The sequence below is a fragment of the Rhinopithecus bieti genome, unplaced genomic scaffold (genome assembly GCF_001698545.2).
Source record: "Rhinopithecus bieti isolate Rb0 unplaced genomic scaffold, ASM169854v2 scaffold_18053, whole genome shotgun sequence".
Lineage (NCBI taxonomy): Eukaryota > Metazoa > Chordata > Mammalia > Primates > Cercopithecidae > Rhinopithecus > Rhinopithecus bieti.
Window position 1 is genome coordinate 78604 of NW_016809032.1, and position 12616 is coordinate 91219.

The window sequence follows — 12616 nt, forward strand, 5'->3', positions numbered from 1 at the left end:
CTGTTAAGATTCATATCTACACATCCATCTTTATATGTAAATCTATAATTGAATATTTCATAGACACTTTACATTTTTATCCCAAACTGCACTCATTGTTTGTTCCCCCAAACCTGCTTGTCTTGTTGTATTCCCTATCTCAGAAAATGATGTCCCCAGTCTCCAGACCTCCAAGTAAGAAACACAGTCATTCTAGGCTTCTGTCTTGCCTTCCCCAACATCCAAAAAACATCACAAGTCTTATAAATGCTATGTCTTTATACTACTGAGCCCCAACATCACTTTTTCATATCCATAGCCTTAATTCAAACAATGCAGTTTTTGCCTCCAGTCTGACCCTTTACCAAGGCCTTCAGAGCCCTGCATGATCTTGTCCTGCCAGTCTTTCAGACCTTAACTCTGCTGCTCACTTACCATGTTCTGGCCACTGGCCTTTCTACTCCTTAAACACAACAAGTTCATTTACTCCTTAACTCAGTATAAATTTCATGACAACTCTATAAGATCAGTACTAATCCCATTTCACAGGACAGAAAACTTAAGTTTACAGAGGTGAAGTAACTTGTCTACAGTCATCCATCTAGTAAGTGGTCAAAATAAGACTGGATTTCAATAAATTGATTCCAGAACCTCTGCTTTTTTTTTTTTTTGGCGGAGTCTCACTCTGTACTAAGGCTGGAGGGTAATGGCACTATCTCAGCTCACTGCAATATCTACCTCCTGAATTCAAGCAATTTTCATGTTTCAGCCTCCCTAGTAGTAGCTGGGATTATAGGTACACACCACCAAGTCTGGCTAATGTTTATAGTTTTAGTACAGACAGGGTTTCGCATGTGGGACAGGCTGGTCTTGAACTCCTGACTTCAAGTGATCCACCCGGCTCGGCTTCCCAAAGTGCTGGCATGACAGGCATGAGCCACCGCGCCCAGCCAGAACCCATTCTTTAAACCACTGCACTCTCCTACCTCTCAGATTCACTTCAGTTATACAGTCAATTAGGAAGCTGTTCTTGTGGTCTGAACAGGTGGCCATGAGAATGGTGGTGAGAAGAGCTGGGACAGACATTTCAGAATAAGATATGACAATTCAGGTCAATTAAATATAACAATTACCTCAAGATATCTCAACTTCAAATGTTCTATCCTGTAATCCATAAGGGCTTTTGCATTTTACACATTATAGGTTCACAAAATGTCGTCCTTGTGTATATAAATCATACATAAAAATCAAAAAATAAATCCTAAGAGTCGCATGGAGTAAACCCCAGTATTCCTTTTATATGATCTTATATAAGATTTATAACCAATAAACATTTTTATATGGAATAATTACACAACCACACACATACACACACTGACAAACACACATCCTCAATATGCTTAGGTCTGAGTTTGTTTTTACACATGTCATAAATATTTTGAAACTTAAAATATTTAAATTAAAAGCACATCGTGTACACAACTTTGTTTAAAAGTGGGCTTCTCTCCAATTATTCTTTTGCTTAGTAATCTCCAGTCCTTTTTTGGCTTTTAGTATCAAAAGATTTATATACAATAGTAAAAGCAATTGAGAAGATGTCTAATTGGGGCTTGCATATATTCTAAACATCCTTTCAATCACTTTTATTATTGTATATTGATCTTTAGACATGAAAAGAATGAACAAATTCAAGATATCACCTCTCCAGAAGTAGCCACATCCTAATCCTTGGAACTTGTGAATATATTGCATTAAGTGGTAAGGGGGAATTTAGGTTGAAGACAAACTTAGGGTTGCTAACCAACAACCCTGAGATGGGGAGATTATTCTGGATTTATCGATGGATCCCATGTTATCACAAGGATTCTTAGAAGTGAAAGAAAGAGAGGAGAGTCAGAGTTCAAGTGAGGCTGAGAGAAAGATTCTCCACCAGAGCCTCCAGGAAGCATTGCAGCGCCTGCTGCACCTGGATTTTAGCCCTGTGAGACCCACTGCAGGCTCTGACCTCCAGAACTGCAAGATAATACACTTGCGTTGTTGTGAGTCACAAAATTTGTGGTAACTTTTTCATAGCAACCATGGGAAACTGATATACCCTCCCATACCATTTGAATAGGAGGACATTTTATATTTTATACTCTAAAATCTGTGTTCAAAATAATTTTAAGGGTGATTTAATTGATTTTATTTATTTGGATATGCATCCACTGCCTGCTCAGATTGTCAGGCCTCCTCTGTGATTTTTCTTTTGTCTTTAGGCAAATTGTTCCCCAGGACTCTGTCCTGCAGCTTCACATTCAGACTTGCTATTTTAAGAAAATAATGTCTCATTCATTCATTCAATCGGTCAGTCAGTCAACAAGCATGTATACATACCTCCAGCCAGACCTTGCCCCTGAACCATGGACACAAATCTCCTACTCATGGTCAGCATAGCCACGGAGACACTCAACAGACACTTCAACTTAATATGTCCCAAACCAAACTCCTAATATTCCTCCCAATCTGCACAGTCCAGAGTCTTCATCTCAGTTGATGCAAAGCCCATTCTTGTACTTGCTCAGGTCAAAATCTACAGAGCTATACTCGTCTCTTTTCTTTCCCTGACACTTCACATTCCAACACATCCACATGTCCTGCCTGCTCTACATTCAAAACATGTCCACTTCTCACCACCTTGCTCATCCATCCAAGCCACTATTTCCTCCTCACCTGAGAGACCTCATTTGGTCTCTGGCTTTGCCCCCTGCAGGCTGTTCTCAACACAGCAGTCACACTGATCATACTTCAAATGTAAGCCTGACCTCTTCCCCTCTCTGTTCAATACTCTTCAATTCTTCTCATCTCAGAGTAAAAGCCAAAGGCCCTGCTCCCTCCCTGCTGTCCTACTGCCCTCATTTCTCTGACCCTCTGCTGTAATCACTCAACTCTAGGAACCCTGGCCTCCTCATTCCTAAGACAGGTCACACATTTTTGCCTCGGGACATTATGCTTGCTGCTCCTTCTTGGCAACTGATTCCCTCAGTGAGGACTCCCTTTCCACTTTACCTAAAAGATCAACCCACCAGCCCCTACCCCTTCTCCTGTCACTCCCTGCCTAACTTAACCTGCTTTAATTTTCTCCATAGTACTCATCGCCACCTGACATACTGTATATTTACTTGATTTGTTGAATATCCAATTCCCCTCAACACCACTAAAGTATAAGCTCTGTGAAGGCAAGCACTGTTTTTTGTTCATTACTTTATCCCCAGAATCTAGAATTGTACTTGGCATTTAATAAGCATATACAAAAATGTTTGTTGAATAATAAAATCACTGTTCCAGGTTCTAGGGATACAAAGATGAATGAAACACAATATTCGACACTGAGGAATTCACCACCTAGGGCAGCACTGTCCAACAGAATTGTCTCTGATGATGGAAATACTCTCTACCTGTGCTATCCAATATGGTAGCCACTAGAAACATGTGGTTATTGAGCATTTGAAATATAGCTGGTATGATTGAGGAAGTGGATTTTAATTTTATTTCAATTACTTTAAATGTAAATGGCCGCATGTGGTTAATGGCTGCCATATCGGATCACACAAGTCTAGAGGAGGAAATAGATACATAAACCCATAATACTGGTAAGAACACAACATAATTAGTGTCATGGTAGAGATGTACAATAAAGTGCCATGGGAACCCAGAGAAGGTAGCCACTAATCCTGTGTTTAGTTTCCTCCACTAGACCCTCCAAGACATTAAGTACTTTTCCCTCATATCACTTTACATTCTTGTAATTATTATTATTATTATTATTATTATTATTATTATTATTATTTTGAGACGGAGTCTCACTCTATCTAGGCTGGAGTGCAGTGGTACAATCTCAGCTCACTGCAGCCTCCACCACCCAGATTCAAGCGATTCTCCTGCCTCAGCCTGCAGATAGCTGGGATTACAGGCATCCGCCAGCACACCGGATAATTTTTGTATTTTTAGTAGAGAAGGGGTTTCACCATGTTGGCCAGACTGGTCTTGAACTCCTGACCTAAAGTGATCTGCCCACCTCAGCCTCCCAAAGTGCTGGGATTACAGGTAAGAGCCACCATGCCCAGCCTCTTGTAATTATTATTTACCTGTAATTATTTACTTGATATCAGTCTTCCTTAATAAGCTATGAAAGCTGGAACTGTGATCATCCTTAGCTACTGATGGGAGGCTTTGCACATAGTAGGTGATCCATAAATATTAGTTTGACTCACAACTGAGATGGTTATGGGAGGATTATAGAGGAGGTGATATTTGAATTGGACTTTAAATGATGAGTAGGAGTTTGCCAGGGCAAGACAGGAAAGAAGGGATGTGAGGCAGGGAAAGCAACACACGCAAAGGCAGGTGGAGTCCTGGCACTTTGATAAGTGGAATCAGGAGTTCAGTGTGGTTGTAATACGTATATAAAGGTGGATGTATTCAGTTCTCACTGCATGACAGTTCAAGTTAGACAATGACTTTGTAAGTAGGAAAACCCAAAAGCCAGTGTTAAATAAAGAGTTGGGCAATTGCTTAGTGAATTGTGCCAAAGTTAACTTAGTCTTTTAAACATATTCAGCCCATTACAGCCCTTTAACAAGTACAGACTAAAGTTTCTATAACTTTTCCCTGATCTAGAATATTATGACATTTCATTCTGTGAGGAACTTAGAAATTATTTAACTAAAACCTTCTTTGGTCAGATGAAGAAATTAAGATCCAGAATGCAGAGCTAATTAATTCAGAGTTGAGACCATAATCCAGATGTTTTAGCTTACAGTCTTGGGTCATTACCAACACACAGTGAATACACAACCACGTTTCTTCCTCTCACCTGACACAAAGCAAGCTTCTGGTACCAAAATGTATCTATTTATAACCTCCAATCACTACAAAACATACGGGGAGAAACTCTATCATAAATTATCTGTCCATGTATGAAAAGAGTCATCAAGGTTGCTCAATAAAATACAGATAAAACAACCAACCATTAAAGCCTTAAGAAATAGTAACAAACTTTGAAAAAGTTATTTTCATAATGCAGTGTAAAATGAATTGCTATCTTCACAAACACAACACGGTATAAGAACTGTATGGTATATTAAAACAGCGTCCATATTGTAGGTCTGGTTTCCCATCCTGAAACAACTGCTCACCAGCTAGGTTACCTAAGGAAACTAGTTAACCTCTCTGAGTCTCCATTTTTAAATTTCTAAAATATAGGAATTAGGTCTTCAAGATCCTTTTTACTTCTATGGTTTTCATGTTATTTTGCTGAGTTAGAAGGAGAGGAAAAGCAGCAGAACAAATTTCCACTGGGACAGAGGGTCATTTATGCTGCTTTACTGCAGTAGATCAACAAACCTACTGATATTTCTTCTGTCAGTTCCCAAATCTGTCAGACCATGCATAAGTCACCTGTCCCAAGACAGGAACTAGTACTACAGCATTTTCCATATTCTGCATTTGATGTGTGCTCCAAAAATGTTGACTAATTATTGTCACAATGTCTTACTTACCTTGGGCCAGGACTCCAAGATTCAAACTCATTCTGTGAGCTCAGGAAGTCTCTTCCTTTGCGAGCTGTGATGTCTTCTTCACCAAGCTACAATTTTTTACATTAAAAATATTGACTTTCGTTGGTTCTATTTTTCATTTTAATGTATCACTTATTTGTTTTAAACGCATGTGACATCATAAATTGATCTCTGTTACTAATTTAGATGCATTCAACTAGTTTAGTTAGGTAGTACTTTCATTATATTTGACTCTAAATATTTCATATTTTATAATTATTTCCCTTAGATAAAATGGTCATTTTGAATTTCACTTTTTTCATTAAAAATAAAAATGTTTAAATATATTTTATATAAGCTAAACATATATGAATTGTTTAATTGCACTTTAGTCAGAGAACTTACCTATATGATCAAATTATTAAAGCTTTATTGAATTTTTAACTTAGATTGTAAAGAATTCATTCATACAATTTATATGTGAAAATCTTGTATGGTCTCTATGTATTGGTGAGTTATATATGAATTTATATATGTGTGAATCCCCCACGACACACACACATCCATACATATATACTTGTTAGTTTTTGCTAGTGTTTACTGCAATATATAGCCATTTCTGATGCAGGCAGTTTAAAAGTTCTTGTTTTATGGCCTTATGAATTTTGTGATATTGTTACTTCATGCTTTATGTAATTTTTTTGTACACATAAAATATTTGTTTATGAATACTCTTTATAAAAATAATTTTAAACATCAAAAAAAAATTGACTTCCACAGATGGAGATGGGATAGAGGATATGCTTTATCTATCTTTCTTAGTCTTTCTTCAAAATCTCTGGGGGTCCTGAAGAACAACAAAGTCTAACTCATAACAAATAAGAAATAGAAATAGTTTATTGCAATGGAAGCAATTATGTCTTCCTACATGATATGCGTATATGTGGGCCCCCAAACAGAATCACCATGGTTTATTTTGTTTCAACCCAAGAAATTGAGAATATCTCCTGCTTTTCAATTAGGTTCCACCTTTCATGCAGAAACACAAATAAAATTTTTTCCTTTGAACAATTTTTTTAAACATCCATGATCCTGATCCCTACTTTCTTGGGCTATTCAGCATGTGCCTAAGCATTCACAGTACGTCTCTTAGAATATGAAAATAATCTTCTGCAAGCTCAATTAAGAACAGATGGTTAAAACTTCAAGGTAGTATTTGCATAAAAAGATCATCTTACTTTGACGCTGTGAAGTTATATTACTGTTGTTTTCCCTGAAAAAAGCACCCCCTCCCTTAACCAGAAGATAACAAGAAAATGTGGCTTATTTTTTTACTGAAAAGAAAGCATTTCATGCAAAGGCATTACTGGGGGAAAAAAAGTAACACAAGAACATGAAACAATATGGACATACTGGGAATAAAGGTGTCACATCTGCTCAGATGTACAGGAAACTTACACTCAATCTGATAGTTAGACATTAGCCGCCCCACCTTCTCAGAATCCAGACCAACCCAAGTAATCCAAAAAACCTCTAAGCCAAGATCATGTGCTTTATTAAAGAATTTTAAAAATACCCTTAAACCAGGGCCCATTGACTTATTTGCTTCTATAGATGAAGGTAAATCAAGCTTACTGATACAGTTATGTTATGTGGTAATCTTATGTTCCCATTATGCTTCTGTTCTTTCTGCTCTGATGCATAGACTGAAGGTTGGATAACAGATTAGCAGCTTGTGAACAAGGTGGTAGAAACAGGGATGAGCTATTAAAAGCAGACATAAAAATGGTGTTGTCAAATCCTCAACTAGAAAAATTCAGCAATCTGGTCATTACAAGTGATTAATAAAATACAAAATAGCTTCCTCTGTAGAGGCAGCCTTAGATCATCTTGTTTTGCACCATAGAAATTTACCACCCAGACCACAGCTGATTGGAATAGGGCTGGTCACATGACATAAATGTAGCTGAAAGTGGCTGAGCAGTGAGCTTCAAGATAAGCTGACCTAAAAAGCTTTGCCAGAAACAAAGAAAGGTCCCATAAGATTCTTGCTAAAACCAAGGAATGTTCCAATCCAATTCTACTTCAAATAATTTGATTCAGACAAATGGAGAAAAATCAGACTGTTAGCAGTGGGAACTAAAGCTGAGAAGATCCTGTGAATTAGATCCATGAATGGTCAGCGGCAAAGCAAAGTCATGTAAAAATCAAAGAGATACGGAAGCACAAATTAGCAATAAGCAAGAGCTATGATGTGGGTAAGGTATAGATAAAGGAGTGAGTCAATGATGCATTAGATGAGAAGAAATGTGACAGAGACTAAACAAGAGGAAGTAAACTACATTAACAACAGAGCTCTGAAATGCAGATTGTACTATCAGGATCCTTAGAACTACTGTAGACTTATATCCAATCTTGTGTCGATTTCCTATTCTTGCATCTCTGAGACTCTATCTCTTTCAAAATTTATTCTTCAAAAAGTCCCCATTTACTGAAGCTAGCCCAGAAATGGCCTCATTCCTTTAAATAAAAACTACTAACATATTCTTTGTCAATAAACTTTAACATATTATTTTTCCATGAACTCTAGGGTTTTATCATTTCTCTTTGGTTTGTTAGAGTTCTTAACATATCATCTATATAAAGAGTCAATAATATATTGACCTCTAAAATAAAATAATGAATAGTCAATAACATATGTGTATCATTTGGCTTTTAACAGATTGGTATGCAGTATTTATTGAACAGTTATTATGTTCCATGCATTATAAAAATCACTTTACAGAAATTATCTCACTGAGTCTTCAAAGTAACCCTGAGATGAGAAAGTTTGGCACACAGAGTTTAACACATTTGCCTACACCCGTTGAGCCAGATAAAACCCAGCTGTGCCTGATGCTAGAGCATACTCTTGACTCTAAGCACCACCATTCCTCTTTTGTTTATTATTTTTTAAATTGTGATAAAACACACACAACATAAAATTTACTGTCTTAACCATTTTTAAGCATACAGTTAAATGGCATAAAGTACATTCACATTGTTATGTAACTATCACCACCATCCATCTCCAGAACTCTTTTCATCCTGCAGAACTGAAACTATGTACCCTTTAAACAATGACTATGCATTTTCCTCTCCCCTCAGCTTCTATCAATCACCATTCTACATTCTGTCTCTAGGGATATGAATAGAATCACACAGTATTTGTTCTTCTGCAATTGGTTTACTTCACCTAACACAGTGTCCTCAATGTTCACCCATGTTGTAGCCTGTGTCAGAATTTCCTTCCCTTTTAAGGGTGAATAATATTCTATTGTACATATATACCACAGTTTGTTTATCCATTCATGTCAAGGGACATTTAGGTTGCTTTCATCCCTCAGCTCTTGTGAATAATATTGCTATGAACACAGGTGTACAAATATTTCTTCGGGTCCCATCTGTCCATTTTTGGGAATCTATACCCAGAAGTGGAGCTGCTGGATCATATGATAGTTCTATTTTTAATATTTTAGAAACCAATATACTATTTTAGACAGTGGTTGTACCATCCTACATTCCTACCAATAGCACATGAGTGTTTTCATTCCCCTATATCCTTATCAACACTTGTTTATTTTCTGTTTTCTGTTTATTAGCCATCATAATCGGTGAGACATTTTTTTCCTTTTGTTTAAGCTTTATGTGTTTGAGTGTGTTTAAAGTAAAGAAATCTTAAAATTGTTATGTGCATAAATTATCTGTCTTTATCTTTAAGGCTTTAAGTTCTTGCTTTAAAAAAATCCTTCCCCATCCCAGTATTATATAAATATCTATTTCTACTAAATTTTCTAGTACTTCCTTAATATATCTGGGATTAATCGTACAAAGTTGACTAAACATTATTTTTGGTCTTAATGATTAAATAATTGTCCTGCCTTCATTTTAATAATCTATTATTTCCTGACTAACTTGAAATTCCATATTTAGTATATGCTGAAAACTTATCTGTATTGGCATAAATATCTTGGCTATGTATTGTGTTTCTATACCACAAAACACTGTTGATTACTGTACCTTTATAAGGCATTAAAGTACTTGGTAGGTACTCCCTTCATTACTCTTGTTTATCTAAAATGTTTTAGGCAATTGTTTCACCTCCAAATAAACATATGAGGTTCATATGGAAGTAAAACAGTATCACATAACTTAATTACCTACCAAAGATATCACCACATTACAGAGTAATATATTTAATGTTCATAATTATAAATAAAAAAGTTGTAAAAAATTTAAATATGCTTCACAGCATTGACATAAATAAAGCAAAGAAAAATATGATCCATTCTAGTGAGATTTATTAAAATAATAATAAAATAAATCTTCAGTTCTTCAAAACTAAGGAACAGAGATTGCAGTATTAAGTATCCACCAAAAAAAAAAAAACCCTGTTAAGCACAGGAATGCATTGGTAAAAATTCAGTTTAATTATAATGATCACATAAGAGTCAATAAAGCATCATTCCCAGAGAGATAAGGTCACCAAATCCCACAAGAACAGTTGCACTTCCTTTCTCATCAAATCATCTGAAATTATTATATTCTTCTGACTGTATCTTCTCTCCACTATCATTCATTATATACAGTTGTTGGCTGGTTCTCTCAGGTTGCAATGATAACTATGATGCCCTTCACGGTTTCAAAGAACTTCCACCCACCCTTTTATGGCTAGAGATGCCTAATTATTGCACAGCTTGTATTATAACATCCAACAAGATCTTTCTTTGTCTCTTTGCCACAGGTCTAGTCCTCCAGTACACAGATGGCATTAAAAAGAGACTACAGAGGAAAGTACACAAGTTGCAGAACACACTTATCTCAGGATAGTGTGATGGAAGTCTCATTAACCAAGAACATCTGCAGTATGAGGCTCCAACATCCATTTGTATTATATTCAGCAAAAAGTCCACCATAGTAGCCTGCATTGTCACAGAAGCTAGAAAGCACCTTGAGAAATATATTTTTTACTAGCATGTTGTAGCCTGGAGAAGGCAAGACTGGCAGGACAATGGCAGTGTTTCAGAAAGCAATGCAAGCCTGCATCAAGCTAATGACAGCAGGAATACAGAGGAAGGCATGATGCCAGGCTGAACATGAAGAGAAAGGCAGAAGATTTCTTAGATAACTCCCAAGATAATTCTTAGGTTACTTACATATATTAGTTCAGTAAGTGTTTGATAAATGAATGAGACAATGACTATTCAAAGTTAGGTCCATGGACTAGCTATCAAGCTATTTGTTACTAACCCACATAACAAGATAAAGAGCTTGCTTCAGAAAGTAAGTGAATTAGATCATGAAGCACATTGTTTAGTTCAACTGACTTCTTTTTTTCCATAGGAAGATTGTTTGTGTGAAGGAAGCAGTACATTGGTACATTCGTTCATAGCCTCACCTTCATTAGGAACCAGCAATTTGACAGCATATGTGGTTCTGGTCAGATCCTAAATAATAGGCCACTACACTTGATTCAGCTGGGGATCCAGAGGCAGTAAAGTCGTCTGACAATGTCTGTGATATCAGTGCTGAATAAAGATGCTCTTAGTGCCAGAGTGAATCTAGGGCAGACTTTTGGAGCTGGTGAATTGATGGCTCTAAGGAACAATGCATTTGACTCTTACGAGCCAGTTCCTGCCTTGAGCTCAAAGAAACGGCTACGCTGATATTGCTGTGAGCTAGAGCTGGATTAATGATAACTATAGTAATTGCACAAAAGGTAAATTGGATCTCATAATCAAATGGCTGTTTAAAAGATCTCACTCACCAAACTGAGAGTATTTTAAAAATCACATATAATGAATAGCTTTGGCCATCTGTAGAACGTTTCCTGATGGTTTGTGAATATAAAATGAAAAGTCATCCTTCAATTGATACATTCAGCTGCTTGTATCAAAAAACCTAAATTAAACTGGCTCCCACAACGAGGGAATTTACTTGATTACATGAGTGAAAGTCTAGAGGCAGGCTGGGCTCTGGCCTTGACTTAATACAATGACTCTGGCCTCATTTCCACGCATTGCTCTGTGTTCTTCCTTCTGCCATGAGGCTTTGCCTTCAGATTGTCAAGAAAGTAGCTTTAGCCATTCTGGCCTTACACTCATACTCTTTCTATGGCTGCGGCTTAAAAGTAGGGAAACTTTTTCGGAATAGCCCCTCCGCCAAATTTACCTTCATATCTCATTTATCCAGGCTGTCAGAGCACAGATTCTTTGACCAAGCCCTCCAGCCATGGACATAGTATGGGAGCTTAGGCCTCACATCCTAAAGCTGACACTGGTGCTGGCTTGGGAGTAAGGCTTTTCTGGGATTTTCATAGACTAATTAGAGCTCATCCTTTTAGCTGAAGTCAATGCCCCAAACCTCCTAGCTGCTGCAAAATGGATGACTCAAAGCCCCACGTTCAATACAAAGTCCAACCCAAGCCTCATTAAAGAGCAGACAACCTACAATGTAAACTAATAAAAATAAATAATAATTTAAACATTATAAAATGAAGTAATGTGACAAGAGATGTTTTTGATAATAGATACTTCCAAAAGAGAAAGATTGCCTAAAGAGAATTGGGAGGTTAGATTGTGTGTCTGAGTGTAGCAGTGACCAAGGAAAATTATGTTGTGATTCTAGAAGATGGATTCCAGTAATTTAGGCAGAAACAACCGCAGGACAGAGAAGGATTAACTCCAAGTTATGTTAGCCTGAGGAGACTTCCCTTGGGCAATACCTAATCTTTTTGTTGTAAATTCTGTGCTCGCCAAGCAACCTTCTGAATTATTATTTGTCCTTCTGAGTGACTGACCCCACAAAAAGGGAATACCTGGTTGAAAAAATGCTCCTGATTTTAAAAATAAGTTCTATTTCCCATGGTAAATTGGGACTGTGGTTTATAAATCATTCTCTTTTGTATTTTGTTACAGAGAATCTATCCCTCAAAGTCTGTTCACTGTGACAAAATAATAGAAGTGAGATCTTGAAAGGGAAAAGCTAAGACCTAAACCCAAGACCATAATGTCTCCATCAAGGTATAATCCCCATGAGACCTGGCCTAAATCTGCCAGCTG